Source organism: Oncorhynchus masou, unplaced genomic scaffold (assembly GCF_036934945.1).
Source record: "Oncorhynchus masou masou isolate Uvic2021 unplaced genomic scaffold, UVic_Omas_1.1 unplaced_scaffold_1148, whole genome shotgun sequence".
Taxonomy (NCBI): Eukaryota; Metazoa; Chordata; class Actinopteri; order Salmoniformes; family Salmonidae; genus Oncorhynchus; species Oncorhynchus masou.
The window spans coordinates 1-6,278 of record NW_027001228.1 but is presented as its reverse complement, the minus strand read 5'-3'; the positions used below and the strand labels follow the sequence as shown (position 1 = coordinate 6,278).

General features: G+C 43.2%; 1 long non-coding RNA gene across 1 annotated transcript; it reads right to left on the bottom strand.

The window, feature by feature from the left end:
• Nucleotides 1–5,162: 5,162 nt before the first annotated feature.
• Nucleotides 5,163–6,011, bottom strand: LOC135529367 (uncharacterized). Its single transcript, XR_010453691.1, has 2 exons — nucleotides 5,953–6,011; nucleotides 5,163–5,720 (listed from the first exon to the last, which is right to left on the bottom strand). It is a non-coding gene; the product is annotated as an uncharacterized LOC135529367 (long non-coding RNA).
• Nucleotides 6,012–6,278: the final 267 nt, after the last annotated feature.

Here is a 6,278-nt window from a genome sequence, read left to right as displayed (position 1 = left end):
ACGAGGTTGAATATAAAGTTTCCTCTGAAATCCTCTTTGATTGATTTGATCTGAACCAAAACTGCTCATCGTTTTAATGCTTCTGGTATTTGATCACTGTGCTATTGCCTGTGTGAGAGATGGTCAAATTCCTAAACATCCTCCACATGTCATTACGAAAAGAAACCAGAAGCTGTTTGATACTCCAGGTTTTTTACATGATGTATCCAGAATTAAATGGAATAGAATGGAATTAATCCCTGATGTTGAATTAGCCTTTTCTTACTTCCACAATGCTTTCCAGGATGTACGCAATAGGCCCCTTTAAATAAATTCAGGATGAAGGGCAGAGAGAATCCCTAGTTTACTGAGGAACGTACTAAAATCATAAGGGAACTAAATGCTATGTGGGATAAAGCAAGAGGGTCTGGTTCAGCAGATGATTGGACGTCTGAAATATGGGTGTGGCTTTGATCTGAAAAGTGAAAGCAGACCACTACCTGAAATCTACTTCAGATCATTTAAATAATCCCTCCACATTCTGACAAGTAGTGAAAGGTTTGGAGTGAAAAGAAGATTCACAGCTTCCCAAACTATTGTTGGTCGACACTCAGGAAGTAACTGAGAGAACCTCCATTATGAAGGCCTTGAATCAGCATTTTATAGATGCAGGCAGTTCATTTAAAAAGGTCAAAAGGTCTAAAATGAATGTACCTTCTCTCCCTGACACCCCTGTGCACTCCTTCACCAGGTTCTCCTTCACCAGGTTCTCCTTCTCATCCCTGACACCCCTGTGCTCTCCTTCACCAGGTTCTCCTTCTCATCCCTGACACCCCTGTGTTCTCCTTCACCAGGTTCTCCTTCTCATCCCTGACACCCCTGTGCTCTCCTTCACCAGGTTCTCCTTCACCAGGTCCTCCTTCTCTCCCTGACACCCCTGTGCTCTCCTTCACCAGGTTCTCCTTCTCATCCCTGACACCCCTGTGCTCTCCTTCACCAGGTTCTCCTTCACCAGGTCCTCCTTCTCTCCCTGACACCCCTGTGCTTTCCTTCACCAGGTTCTCCTTCTCATCCCTGACACCCCTGTGCTCTCCTTCACCAGGTTCTCCTTCACCAGGTTCTCCTTCTCTCCCTGACACCCCTGTGCTCTCCTTCACCAGGTTCTCCTTCTCATCCCTGACACCCCTGTGCTCTCCTTCACCAGGTTCTCCTTCACCAGGTTCTCCTTCTCTCCCTGACACCCCTGTGCTCTCCTTCACCAGGCTCTCCTTCACCAGGTTCTCCTTCTCTCCCTGACACCCCTGTGCTCTCCTTCACCAGGCTCTCCTTCACCAGGTTCTCCTTCTCTCCCTGACACCCCTGTGCTCTCCTTCACCAGGCTCTCCTTCACCAGGTTCTCCTTCTCATCCCTGACACCCCTGTGCTCTCTTTCACCAGGTTCTCCTTCACCAGGTTCTCCTTCCCATCCTTCTCTGTTTCAGAAGTGTGTAAAGCCCTGAAATAAATTGATAGAACAGAATCCCCTGTCCCTGATGAACTAGACCCCTGCTTCCTACACCTGCTGCTGACATCATTGCTCCCCCATATATTTCTAACCTCACGCTTGACGTTCAGGAAATCACCAATTTATGGAAATCTGCTTTTGTACTGCCTCTCCTGAAAGGTGGAGATCCTTCGCTACTTGACAACTATCGACCCATATCAACGCTGTCTGTACTGTCAAAGGTCCTGGAGTCCTTAGTTAGAAGGTCCTGGAGTCCTTAGTTAGAAGGTACTGGAGTCCTTAGTTAGAAGGTCCCAGAGTCCTTAGTTAGAAGGTCCCGGAGTCCTTAGTTAGAAGGTCCCGGAGTCCTTAGTTAGAAGGTCCCAGAGTCCTTAGTTAGAAGGTCCCAGAGTCCTTAGTTAGAAGGTCCCGGAGTCCTTAGTTAGAAGGTCCCGGAGTCCTTAGTTAGAAGGTCCCGGAGTCCTTAGTTAGAAGGTCCCGGAGTCCTTAGTTAGAAGGTCCCGGAGTCCTTAGTTAGAAGGTCCCGGAGTCCTTAGTTAGAAGGTCCCGGAGTCCTTAGTTAGAAGGTCCCGGAGTCCTTAGTTAGTAGGTCCCGGAGTCCTCAGTTAGAAGGTCCCGGAGTCCTCAGTTAGAAGGTCCTGGAGTCCTTAGTTAGAAGGTCCTAGTTAGTAGGGAGATGAAGGCCTCCAAGAAAAAACGTATTTCATGGAATGCAGTCAGTGTTAAAGTGTGTCTGTCTATATTGATTTGTAAAAGGCTTTTGACACTGTGGACACTGTGTTGGTGCAAAGGTTAACATTTTGTGGAATTACAGGTCATGATCGAGACTGGTTTATTAACACTACGAGTTGAGTTTTTACCAAAAAGTTATATTTTGGTTTCATCTGACCATATGACATTCTCCCAATCTTCTTCTGGATCATCCAAATGCTCTCTAGCAAACTTCAGACAGGCCTGGACATGTACTGGCTTAAGCAGGGGGACACGTCTGGCACTGCAGGATTTGAGTCCCTGGTGGCGTAGTGTGTTACTGATAGTAGGCTTTGTTACTTTGGTCCCGGCTCTCTGCAGGTCATTCACTAGGTCCCCCCGTGTGGTTCTGGGATTTTTGCTCACCGTTCTTGTGATCATTTTGACCCCACGGGGTGAGATCTTGCGTGGAGCCCCAGATCGAGGGAGATTGTCAGTGGTCTTGTATGTCTTCCAGTTCCTAATAATTGCTCCCACAGTTGATTTCTTCAAACCAAGCTGCTTCCCTATTGCAGATTCAGTCTTCCCAGCCTGGTGCAGGTCTACAATTTTGTTTCTGGTGTCCTTTTACAGCTCTTTGGTCTTGGCCATAGTGGAGTTTGGAGTGTGACTGTTTGAGGTTGTGGACAGGTGTCTTTTATACTGATAACAGGTTGAAACAGGTGCCATTAATACAGGTAACGAGTGGAGGACAGAGGAGCCTCTTAAAGAAGTTACAGGTCTGTGAGAGCCAGAAATCTTGCTTGTTTGTAGGTGACCAAATACTTATTTTCCACCATAATTTGCAAATAAATTCATTAAAAATCCTACAATGTGATTTTCTGGATTTTTTCAATGGTTTTAGGTTTTAGTGATGTTATATATGCAGGCCTCAACCACGACCCTGAGAGAACTTGATTCAGTGTATCATGCAGCCCTCAGGTCCATTACAAATCAGAAACGTCTAACACATCATTGTGATCTCTACAGCGCTGTTGGCTGGTGGTCATCTACCTTGCGTAGGTTTAAACACTGGTATACACTGATTTATAAGGTCATATTGTAGGTTTAAACACTGATTTACAAGGCCATATTGTAGGTTTAAACACTGATTTACAAGGTCATATTGTAGGTTTAAACACTGGTATACACTGATTTATAAGGCCATATTGTAGGTTTAAACACTGGTATACACTGATTTATATTGGGTAAAATGCCATAGTTATTTAGTCAGGTCAGTAAATAAATATAAATTACGGTCCCATTCTGATTTGCTTCTAACAGAACCAAGAAGTAGAACAGGTCCTGGTGGAAATAGTTTCAGTTACTAAGCAACGAGGTTCTGGAATTCTCTCCTGAACATTTTAAAATGTGATGATCGAGTTTCATTGGTGGAGTTTAAACACTTGATCGATGTATATATCATAGAAGAGTGTTATTGTTTTTAGGCCAGCTGTTTTTAGTCAAGATGTTTGTGTTTTTAATGTAATATGTAATTGTTGTACTGTATGTGTGTTTATAGTGTTGTTTAATGTGGTGTTAAATAAAAACTATAATAAAAAATCAATACAGATACTGTATGTAGAACCATAGTAAAGACCAGTATGGACTATCAATACAGGTACTGTATGTAGAACCATAGTAAAGACCAGTATGGACTATCAATACAGGTACTGTATGTAGAACCATAGTAAAGACCAGTATGGCCTATCAATACAGGTACTGTATGTAGAACCATAGTAAAGACCAGTATGGACTATCAATACAGGTACTGTATGTAGAACCATAGTAAAGACCAGTATGGACTATCAATACAGGTACTGTATGTAGAACCGTAGTAAAGACCAGTATGGACTATCAATACAGGTACTGTATGTAGAACCATAGTAAAGACCAGTATGGACTATCAATACAAAGTGACCATTTAGAATGAGGCCCAGTTCAATGAGAGGAAGTCTTAACAGAACTGGGGGATGACAGACAGGAAGTGGGGGGGTGGAGATCTAATATATTTTTGTGCCAAACACTAAAGCATGATATTGTAATAAATCTACACCCTATTCCCTACGTAGAACACTACTTTAGACCTGGTCAGAAGCACCGTAGTGCACTACGTAGGGAATAGGGAACCATTTGGAACAGAGACAGTAATTCCCCTGAACATCTTCATCTTCCTCATCTGGTTTCTTGAACAGCCCTTCACTCCTCCCCTCTTCCTCCCTCCTCCCTCTTCATTCTATTCTATCAGCCACACCACTAGCTCACCTCCACACAATACATTTACAAGTTAAAGACACACCTTGGAATAAATAACAAAGGAAAACTATTACTAGATGAAGTTGAGTGTTTTTTATTATTTCCCATCACCATAAATCATATTTAATCACTGAACAGTAGCAGACCTAACTTCATCTGTTCCTGACTCTGGATAGTGGATTAAAAAGACCATCAATCTCCAATGATATTAAAGTACTATTCTGAACATTACTGATATACTGAGTGGCAAGTCAAGATATCTGCTGGTTTTATTGTTTGGTCAACAGCACCACCTGCTGGACAGGTTTAATGTTGCTGGACTGAGCAGTATGGGAGGATGAAAGATGACACATTTAGGGCCGGTTTCCTGACATCTACATTGAACATACTGTTTAGTCCAGGACTAGGATTCATCTGTGTCTGGGAAACCAGACCATATAGTTTAGTAGAAAGGAAGTGATACCAGCTTGTAGTGGGCTGACTAGTCCTGAATTGTCCTTTAGTTCCTGGACCATTTTCCATGCAGCTCCAGGTGACAGAGAACACATCAATTAGGACCGAGCCAACAAGCTGATCAATGATACCGAGGAGAATTACATAGAGACAGAGACCAACTGAGAAAACATATCAATGGTTCTGAATGACAACCAATATACATCAACACCAGACATCATGATTCATGAAATGTACAAGATTAAAACATTGCATTGAATTTTAATTAGTAACAAATCAGTTTACAGTTTAACCAGCTCAGCAGTATCATTATAATCATAGAGCCAAAACCCAGGATAGAGGGGCTGAGTGAATGTGGTCTGGACTCTGTGGAGGAGGGTCATTGTGTCAGAGACACTGTAGAAGGACAGAGTACCTGCCTTGTGATCCAGGTACACTCCTACTCTGGAGGACTGAGGGCCTGATACTTTAGTCTCAACATTATTGTGTCTGAAACAATAACCACCACTATAGTACTCTAAACTCCAGGACTTGTTATTGTATCCAAATCCACCATCATCCTCTGTTCTGCTGATGTCTTTATATGAGACTGCTGTATAAACAACACCAGTCCTCTCCACCTCCCAGTAACAGCGTCCAGACAGACCCTCTCTACACAGAACCTGCCACCAGTAGGTGAATCTGTCTGGATGGACAGGATATGGTTGGACTTGGCCTGTACAGGTCACCTTTCTGTTCCCTTTAGACAGAGAGAGGTCTGTGTGTGCTGTGTTTGGGTCCAGTGTGAGCTGACAGGAATCTGGGAGAAGAGCAGAGACCAACGAGGGGAGTCAGAACAATAAGTTAAGTCAGATACTGTATCTCCCCCTGTCTTTGATTAGAGCACAGCAGAGATCAAATCAGAGAAATATGAGGAGTCAGATAGAGACCCAGTCTTTGATTAGATCTACTATTGCTATATATTTCTAGAGGGATTGTTAGGAGTGTCAGTAAAAAGAGACTGTTAGTTACTTCACAATAAAGAGACTCACATTGTAACAACTGTTCTCTGGTCTTGGGCTCTGGAGGCAGTACAACATCCACTATATTCTACAGACACACAAACACATTGACAGAGAGAGGGAATGTTATCATCAGACCATATTCCACATGTATATGACTAGTAGGGAACTGAATGGTCTAAAGTTGATGTTCTTATTGTTTTCAACACACCTGTAGTGGAGATCTTGGTCCATTCTCCTTTAAGGAAGTCTTCTAGTTTCTCTCTCAGTTCAGACACAGTCTGACTCACATCTCAAAGGACTGAAGAGGACGGACAACGATGCTGGGTAAGTCTGAAGATACACTGATACTGGAG